At 41.4% G+C, this 9,872-nt stretch overlaps 1 non-coding gene across 1 annotated transcript; it reads left to right on the top strand.

Annotated features, from left to right (window-relative positions):
- Nucleotides 1-1,986: 1,986 nt before the first annotated feature.
- On the top strand, nt 1,987-2,093 carry LOC147940324 (small nucleolar RNA R71). Its single transcript, XR_015564851.1, has one exon. It is a non-coding gene; the product is annotated as a small nucleolar RNA R71 (small nucleolar RNA).
- Nucleotides 2,094-9,872: the final 7,779 nt, after the last annotated feature.

Here is a 9,872-nt window from a genome sequence, read left to right as displayed (position 1 = left end):
CTAAGCTTGACTCTTCATGCTCTTGAAGCATGGGATCTACGGGGGAGAGGTTCTGGAATCGTCTCCACTATAGCAGGGTGGTTCAACCGATTCTCCAGGTTTTGTCCAGGTTCCAAAGCAAATGTAGTGTTGACTTCCTCAAGATGTTTGACTTTTCTCTGCTTTGTCTTAGTGGAAAAAGCTTGACCATCTATGGTTGGCCTCTTAATCCCCTTCTTCACATCAAACTCCATCTTGAAGTGCTACCCATGCTCTATTCTGAACTTGCCTTGTTTTACCTCAATCACAGCACCTACTGTTGCCAAGAATGGTCTTCCTAGAATCAGTGGATCGTCTAGTTCCTTGTCCATATCAAGGATCATGAAGTCAATGGGGACTTCCATTCTCCCGATCCTGAGTGGCAAGTTTTCTAGGATCCCAATAGGATGTCTGACTGTTCTATCAACTAGAACTAAATACAGACTACTTGGTTTAAAACTGGTGAAACCCATCTTGTTGGCAACTGACAGTGGCATAATGCTAACTGAAGCTCCAAGGTCGCACAAGCAATTCTTGAAAATCCGAAGTCCTATCGAGCATGGCAAAGTAAAAGAGCCAGGATCCTCCAATTTTTCCTCGATTCGCAGCTCAGGATCTAAGCACACTCCACTCCTGAGAATTTCAAACCCAATCTCCTTGACAGTCTCCTTAACCTCGTTCTCCAGCTGAGCTTCCTCCTTGGCAGCTTCCTCCTGAAGTTTGTGTGGTGGCAAAAGCTTAGGTGGTGGAGCTTTACGCTTGGCCACACGCTCTGCAAGCGCCTCCAGTTGTATGTCAAGTGCAGCATTGAACCTTTCCTCTAGTTCCCCTTCTTCTGCTACAGGTGGTTGAGGTTGATCTTTCATATGAACATCTACCCGATGTATCATCCGATCACCATCATCGGGTTCAGCCTCGGGTGGTTCTTCAATTTACGATTCTCAAACCAGTGCTCGATCATCAACTCGATCAGTCTCCTCGGATAAAGGCTCGGGTTCATACTCGGATATGTAGTGCTTGGCCTCATTTATCCCATAGTGATCCATATCCTCCCAATCTTGATCTTCTTTGTCCTCAGTGAGGTAATCCTCATAGTTATCATCAAGGAAGATGGCTTGGGCAGTGGCATAATCCTTAGGGTTCTGAACAGCTTTTCCTGGAAGCTGGTTGATCTTTGGAGTTGGTTGGTTGTTGTGGTGGCCCTCTAGGTACCTCAGCTTATTATTGAGTGAATCATACTTGGCGGTCAAGTCATTGTATCAAGAGTCGATCTTGTTGCTCATTTCTGCAAAAAGTTTTGTAGTGTCCATAGCAGTGGTAGCCTGATTTTGAATCATCTGCTGAATTAGGCCGCCTATGTCAACATCTTGGGATTGGTGCTGCGGGCCTTACTGTTGTTGGAATCCAGGTGGTGCAATGGGTTGGTGGTAATATCCAGAATACTGCTGCTTAGAGGCATAGCCTTGGTTGTATTGAACAAAAGGCTTCCGTTGGACCTGGTTCCCTTGAACTGCTGATGGGTAGGTTCGGTCTTGAGGATTGGCAACCTTCGGGTTACTGTAAAATAGATTTGGATTCGGCTTGTAGTTGTTGTACCCTTTGTTGTAACCTCCTTGGTTGTTGATGTAGTTCACATCCTCTATATGAACAGTCTCCCCATCTTGTTGTAAAAACTGCTCTTCCTCTGATATTGCATGAACATGCTGCTGCTGGTTGAGGAGCTTATCGAGCTTGTCATTGAGGGCTTTCATGTCCCTCTTGTACTTGGCATCTTCCTCTCCTGTAGATCGCACAGTACGATTGTATTCCTCATTATAATGCCCATCAGATTGAGCCAAGTTCTCCACTAGGTCCCAACCTTCATCAACATCCTTGTTGAGGAAGTTACCATTGCTTGCGGTGTCCAGAAACATCCGTATCTTGGGGACCACTCCTCTGTAAAGTGTACTCAGTAATGAAGCATTGTTGAAGCCATGATGAGGACATCGGGTAGTGTATCCCTTGAAATGTTCCCAAGCTTCACTGAACGTTTTATTGTTCTTCTAAACAAAGCTGGAAATGTCATTTTGCAGCCTTGCGGTTCTGGAGTTGGAGAAGAATTTGGCCAGAAACGCCTTCTTGCACGCTTCCCAGGTGGTGATGGACTCCTTGGGGAGTGATTTCTCCCAGATGTATGCTTTGTCGCCCAAAGAGAATGGGAAAAGCCTGAGTTTGAATCCATCCTCACTAACTCCATTTATCTTGGTGAGCCTACAGAGCCTATCAAATTCATCCAGATGATCCAATGGGTCCTCAATTGGCAATCTATGAAACTTGTTGCTTTGTATCATCTGGATGAGACTACTCTTGATCTCGAAATTGTTGTTCTGGACAGCAGGTGGCACAATGTCATTCCTTCGAGTGTAAATAGATGGAGCATCCCCTGCTCCTATGTAGGTCCTTGCTGGAGGAGCTGGTGGACCGTTTTGATCGTTCATTGTCTCCTCAATTGTGGGTGGTTGCGGTTGTGGAACTTGTTGTTGACGAAGTAACCTTGGTCTGTCGATGTTGTCGATGAATGGACTCAAGTTGCGGCTACCTTTGGATCATGTTTGCATGCACAAGTAGGTGACCGAAGGTGTACACGAGGGTCAACTTGATCCATGTGATCGAGTGACGGGTCGGGTGGGTACTCGGGTTGTACCTGAAATGCAAAAAAAACAAAAACGAAAGCAAACAAGTCAGATTCCGAACCAATGTAGATAAGAGAACTTGATCTAGCAAGTGCTGAAAATCTAAACGTAGCAAAATTAAATTCAACCAAATGGCAACGACGCCAAATTGATAACAGGTTTTTCACCCAGGGTATCAATTTCCTATGCAGTTGTTGTACAAAGGGTTATCAATCCAAATAGTTGTTTATGCTAGCAGGAAGGATGCAATCAGAACAATGCAAGTCAAGCCAAGCAATAATGGGGTTTTGTCTAACAATCCTAAAATAATAAAAGAAAAGAATATAAACAAGGAACCACACGTCCTAAGCACTCGATGCAAGCATTCGAGTACAGGATCGGGTGGGGTGATCTAGTAAGCAAAGAAGGTATGAACAACTCGAGGAGTTACTCGAAGCAGGTGATTGTGTACCTGTTCGGGTAAGGGATCGAGTGATGAATAGAACTGCAAGCAATTAAAATACGAAAGCTTCTAAGGATGGGGTAATCGAATCCTAAGTATTCCTAACCAGTACAGATGTCTTACATGCCTCAAGCAAATATTTTCTAGACAATGAATATCTAAAATCTTGTTAAAACACTCTCGTGATAGAAAAATCAACCTTGATCACTCCCCTACCCAAATCTCGTTGGAGAAACATGACCAAGCAGGCATTAAGATATGATTCATTATTGTCAGTAAACCCCTTAATAATCTAATCTCTTAGGCTTAGTGAGTAAACCTCTAGCATTGGTTGATTCAAGCATCTCATCTACACCTCTCGGTGGTAAAACACCTTAGATCTAATCTCACCCTCTCGGTTTGCTGACAGCATTAAGTACACCAATCTAGAAGGAAATCTATTAAACATATACAATAAACTAAGACATCCTAACCGATCAAGAACACAAAATCATCTATCACATCCCTATAAACTTTACTACACTACTCGGAAATCATAGCAGGAAACATCAAAGAAAATATAAACGAAAATTGCATAATATTAAACGATAAAGTAGAGGGATAAGAGTACAAGATAGAAATCTAAAGAAATGATAAAAAGTTATGAAATAAAATCTAAAACAAAAGGGAAAAGTGTTTGAGTCGCTCAGTTCTCTCGCAGAAGCTCTTGCTCTCTGGTTTGAGGGTCTACGGCGTGCTCGTTTGCGAGGAAGGAGAGGAGGGGTTTATATATGGAAATCCCTTTGACCTAGCTTCCCAGACCTGCCCGAGGGTCTACTCGATGGGGTACACGAGGATGAGGTTGAGTTAGTCCTCGGGTAGATCTTCGGGTTGGTCTTCATGCTCTTGGATCCTCCTTGATCGTGTTGGGGTTCGGACTCGTTCTTCCAGCTCGATGGCTCCTTCGGGTACATCTTCGGGTTTGTCCTTGTTTTTCCCCATTTTAGGCTCTTAAGGACCTGTTATCATCCAAAATATGCAAATGCAAAAATGCAACAGCCTAAATGGCCTAAAAGTGAATTCCTACAGTTAATGACCTAAAATTGTTAAGTTCAGGGTATGAATAATGCAAAATATGGACAAAAAGAGATGCTAAAAACATGTAAATTAGAGAGTTATCATTTACAGATCATAAGAGCCTGAAGTATATATTCACTCAGCCCGAGCTGAACTTGAGGCAGAGGCGGTGGATGGAGCTAACTCAGTTGCAGATGCTCTGAGCCGGAAGAGGGTAGCTTCGGCTCAGGAGCAGGAGATGGAGTCTCTGGTAGGAGAGATCTGTGCATTGAGTTTGTGTGTTGTTTCTCATGAATCATTGGGTTTGGAGGCGGTTGGTAGAGCAGATCTTCTGATCAGGGTGTGGTTGGCTCAAGAGAAGGACTTGGGGCTGGTGAATGCCTCAAAGGATGTGGATTCAGAGTATCAGGTCTCAGAGTATCAGGTCTCGGATTTGTGTGCCCAAGGATGAGGAGTTGAGGCAGGAGATTCTGAGAGAGGCCCATGCGAGCAAGTTTTCTATTCATCTAGGAGCGACTAAGATGTACCATGATCTCAAGAGGTATTATCACTGGGTCGGGATGAAGAATGATGTAGCTAGTTGGGTCGCGAGGTGCGATGTGTGTCAGCTAGTGAAGGCTAAGCATCAAGTTCCAAGAGGGTTACTGAAGAGTCTTCCCATTCCAGAGTGGAAGTGGGATATGATTACTATGGACTTCGTGGTGGGTTTGCCAGTGTCCAGGACGTTTGATGCTATTTGGGTCATTGTGGATCGGTTGACTAAGTCGGCACATTTTCTGGATATTAAGAAGACTGATGGAGCAGCGGTCTTGGCTAAGAATTATGTGAAGGAGATAGTCAGGTTGCATGGGGTGCCAGCGAGCATTGTGTCTGATAGGGATTCTAAGTTCACTTCGGTGTTCTGGAGAGTGTTTCAGGCAGAGATGGGCACTAAGGTGCATATGAGTACAACTTATCATCCCCAAACAGATGGACAGTCGGAGAGGAAGATCCAGACGCTGGAGAATTTGCTGAGGATGTGTGTGTTGGAATGGGGAGGCCATTGGGCAGATCACTTGAGCTTGGTAGAGTTTGCTTACAACAATAGTTACCATGCGAGTATTAAGATGGCTCCTTATGAGGCTTTGAGAAAATTCGTGTTCTCAAGCTCAACATGAAGGAAGCTCAGGATCGGCAGAGGAGTTATGCCGATAGGAGGAGGAGAGATCTTAAGTTTTAGGTAGGAGACAGAGTGTACTTCAAGATGGCCATGTTGCGGGGTCCGAACAGGTCATTGACAGAGACTAAGTTGAGTCCCGGGTTTATGGGTCCGTTCAGAGTGATTGAGCGGGTGGGACCGGTAGCATATAGGCTGGAGTTGTCTGAGGTTATGCGTGCATTCCACAAGATTATCCATATTTCTAGGTTGCGGAAGTGTCTCCGTGAGGATGATCAGTTGGTAGCTAAGATTCCTGAGGATCTTCAACCTAACATGACTGTGGAGACGAGACCAGTGAGGAGGATCAAGGAACTTCGGAAGAAGAAGATTCCTTTGATGAGAGTCCTATGGGACTGTGATGGTGTTGAGGAGCAGACTTGGGAGCCTGAGGCGAGAATGAAGGCAAGGTTTAAGAAGTGGTATGAGAAGCAAGCCGCGACACTTGAGCTTGTCTAGCCTGGTCCCATCTGTAATCCGTGGCTGGAGCGGGAATGGAGTATTCCAGCCCATTTCTCTTGTTTACTTGGTCGCTTAGGGGTGGTGGGTTGTGAGACTAAGTAACAAGATGAGGTGGTGTTCGGGGTACGAAATTTCCGTTAGGCGGTGGTTTGAGGGAAAGTTTCCTGAAATAGAAGTTTCTAAAAGTGGAAAGTTCTAAAAATGGAAAGTTTTATGTGAGTTAGAATTTGTGCATTTTAGTGGTGGAGAGCCTTGGAGGGGCTTGTGTGGCCTTAGTGGTGGAATTTTAAGTCATTTTGCCCGTGTGTGACAGTCATTTGAGTCCTTGTGTGGCAGTCATTTGAGTCATTGTGTGGCATGCAGGCTTAGGCCTAATGAGGAGCCAATAAAAACTCAAGGTTTAGACCTGGAGCGTGAGTCTATCGCCTAGGCGTCGACGTAGCTTCGGCTCGCCGACGTTGGGAAATCCTTGTCTTATCAACTCTCTGCTTCTTTTCCCCTTTTTTTAGCTTTTCTTTTCTGCATTTTTCCCCATTTTGTTAACCTTTTGGCAACCCTTACAAACCATACAAATCCTAGATCTGGTCTGTGTCACAATCAAAGAAAGACGGTGGACGCCGGTGAATCCCACCACCATCTACATATACCCAGTTTCTATGATAGCGGATCAAATGTCCTCTGTTATGTATAAGTCAAAAATCAGATTTGGATTCCTATTCTCACCTGAAGACTCCTTTTGGGAAGTGATTCGACTATACTATTAAGGGTGAACAAATTTGTTATAAGAACTCTGGTACTTTCTCTGTCTGTGGTGAAAGATGCTTGTCATATTTGCTTAAAGTCTCTTGGCAGTGTAGATCCAAAATCTAATTGGCAACAGCTTGATCACGGTTTTGGAAGATCCTCAACCAACATTCATTCTGCGTCAATTCTAGCTAGCGACTTAAAGCCATCACCCATCAGCCAACACCTCTTTATGCCGTGTATTATCCTAGACACCCTTAGATGCCCACTATCAACAACTGCCACCAGCTTTGAAGCTAAGGTCTGATCTACCCATGCCTGTGTTAAGCCGACTACAAAACTTGTGTGGAATACTTAATCTCCATGGTCAAGGCCCTTTTGTGAGAGAGTATCCACCTCTTTTGTTACGCCATTACACATTGTCCTTGAGAACCCTTTTGCTAGCTTCAATGTTTTCTCCTAGGGCGCCCAAGTTAATGAAGTACCATGGCTTGTTAATCCGGAATTCAAATTGTGGAAGGTGTGAGTATGGTCCTAGAGTTTTCTTAACCATCAATTCCCCCTCGACATGTCTAGCTTGCTACTTCAACCATCATCCGTTCATCATGAACACCTTATCAACGTCATTTTGTCCTTGCTTGACAATGACCATCTTGTCTTCCACTGAACTACTCGTGGAAGATCTTTCGACAACCCTCGATCTCACAGGTGGCAATCCGCTTCTCAGCAATTGCTTCAAAGCTCTCTTGGATTCCTTGTCGATCTTGTTTCTCTTATTTGTTTGGCATTGGTGAATGCTTTTCTATGTTATGCTTTCAAACTTTGGATCTTTGAATTTTTTTCTATGTACTTGGATTTACAAATGAATGAAATCAAGTATTGTGACAACAAAAAAAAACAAAAAAAAAAACAAAAAAAAAAACAAAAAAAAAAAAATCTCTAAGAGTATCTGGATCTTATTATTTTATGGTAAGAAATTATTTATCAATAACAAAAATGTGGTTGTTGAAGACATCTCCCAGAGTTACAAATTATATCTACATATGTACTTCAATTATAAGAGTGCCATAAAAATTAATATTATCATTTTAGACTTCAATTATAAGAGTGCCTTCACGACTATTAAAAATATAATCAATATTATCATTTTAGACTTCAATTATAAGAGTGCCATAAAAATTGGAGAATTTTTGAGTAATACATTTTTTGGGTGCACTTATAAAAGTAATTTGTGCATAAGATTACAAATATAATTCGATAAATATTATATTTTTACTGGCATTTTCTATAAATTTTATTAAGAGAAGACATTTTAAAAAAGTGACACTAGAAAAGAGATACTTTCAAAATTTTCCCCATGAATTATATATCTATCATCTTGATTGGTCCCGCTGTCCGATGACTCGTCGTTCACTATTCGGTTGGATTGTTCAACTTAGTTCTTCTCCCATTTCTTGGTGGGCTAAGAAACAGAATGTTGTTGCTATATCTTCTGTTGAAGTGGAGTATCGGGCCATGGGTGCCGTCACTAAGGAATTGATGTGGCTCAAGACACTTCTTTTTGATTTGGGTGTTGATCATTCTGAACCTATGACGATAAAATGTGATAGCCAAGCTGCTATTCATGTCAGCTTAAACCCAGTTTTTTCATGAATGGATTAAACATATTGAACGTGAGTGTTATTTCGTTCGTGATCAGATTGTTAAAGGTGTGGTCAGAGCTGTCGCTAACAATTACAAGACCACACACCCAAAACAAAAAAAGACCTAATATATACCCAAAAAAAATGTTTTAAGTCTTTTTGCAAGATTGAGTAACGAACCCACCACCTATAACTCATTCACCCAGCATTTAACCAGTAGAACTATAGAGATTTTTGACATAACACAGATCCGAAAAAGTAATAATTAGAACCGGGCCGCAAGCACATGCTTCACCAGCTTGTGGCTTGGGCCGGCTCTGGGTGTGGTTCGAACGGAGCATGTTTCTACGACATTTCAACTTGCAGACATCCTTACTAAGGCATTGGGTCGCAAAGAGTTTGATGCAATGTTTTTAAACCCAGACCGGACCGGCCGGTCGGATCGGTCCAACCCTGACCCGATAGACATTCCGGTTTGGGTTGCCTCTAAAAACCGGAAACTAAAAACCCGCAAAAAACCGGAAAAACTCTCTAAAAATTCGTGAACCGGTGGTTGAACCGGCGGGTCGGACCAATAGGTCAGTATCAAATTAAAATATTTTATTTTTATCACACTTCAAACTCAAAACAATTAAAATTAAGGGGGGTGTATTCAACTTGACATTTTAAGTGATTTGTGTAAAAGTTACAAATCCTATGTTATTCAATCATGGATTTTAAAAAGTCTCATTAAATCCATTGTTATTGAACTGATGATTTAAACATCTACTTTAAAATCCACTGTTATTCGAAACAGTTTGTGGATTTGGATTTTAATAAGTTTTAGGGATTCTGGAGGATTTGAGAGGATTTGTTTAGTTAAAAATACATAAATCCAAATCTCATAATTTTAGGTGGGATTTGAAAGAATTTTACCATAATTAAATCATATCAACTTCTCCAAAATCTATCAAAATTTCAAATTTCCTAAATCCCATACAATCTTCCAAAATCATTGTTTCAATACACCCCCTAAATGTTGTTATCTATAGAAAAATCACTTAGTTATTTTATCAAATCATTTAAAAGTTTAATTTTAGTTGCTTAGTACTTCATTATGTAAGTTTTGTTCATATATTTATAGAAAAGTAAATGTTATATTTATAAAATGTAAACAAACCAATAAACTATCTGACCCGTGGTTCTACCGGTCCGACCGGTTGACCCAGTGACCCGAAAGACTTCCGTTTCACCTACCGGTCCGATTTTAAAAACATTGGTTTAGTGATTTTCTTCCCAAGTTGGGCATTCACAACTATCATGCTCCAACTTGAGGGGGAGATATTGAGGATATTTTCCTATTCTCTAGATATTACTAAATCTTGTATTTACCTTCTATGTAATTATATTTTTCTAGGGTTTAGTACATAATTTTGTATAAATAGGAGATCTTCATAACATAATAATACAAGCCACATTATTCTTCAAACATATCTCTTCAAAGTACCTTCATAACATAATAATACAAGCCACATTATTCTTCAAACATATCTCTTCAAAGTACCTTCATAACATAATAATACAAGCCACATTATTCTTCAAACATATCTCTTCAAAGTACCTTCATAACATAAAAGCTATTTTTCAATGAGTAGCTTTTT

This window comes from Camelina sativa, chromosome 8 (assembly GCF_030686135.1).
Source record: "Camelina sativa cultivar CO46 ecotype springtype chromosome 8, ASM3068613v1".
NCBI lineage: Eukaryota > Viridiplantae > Streptophyta > Magnoliopsida > Brassicales > Brassicaceae > Camelina > Camelina sativa.
The sequence above is the reverse complement of the archived record's forward strand: the minus strand, read 5'-3'. Positions and strand labels throughout refer to the sequence as shown.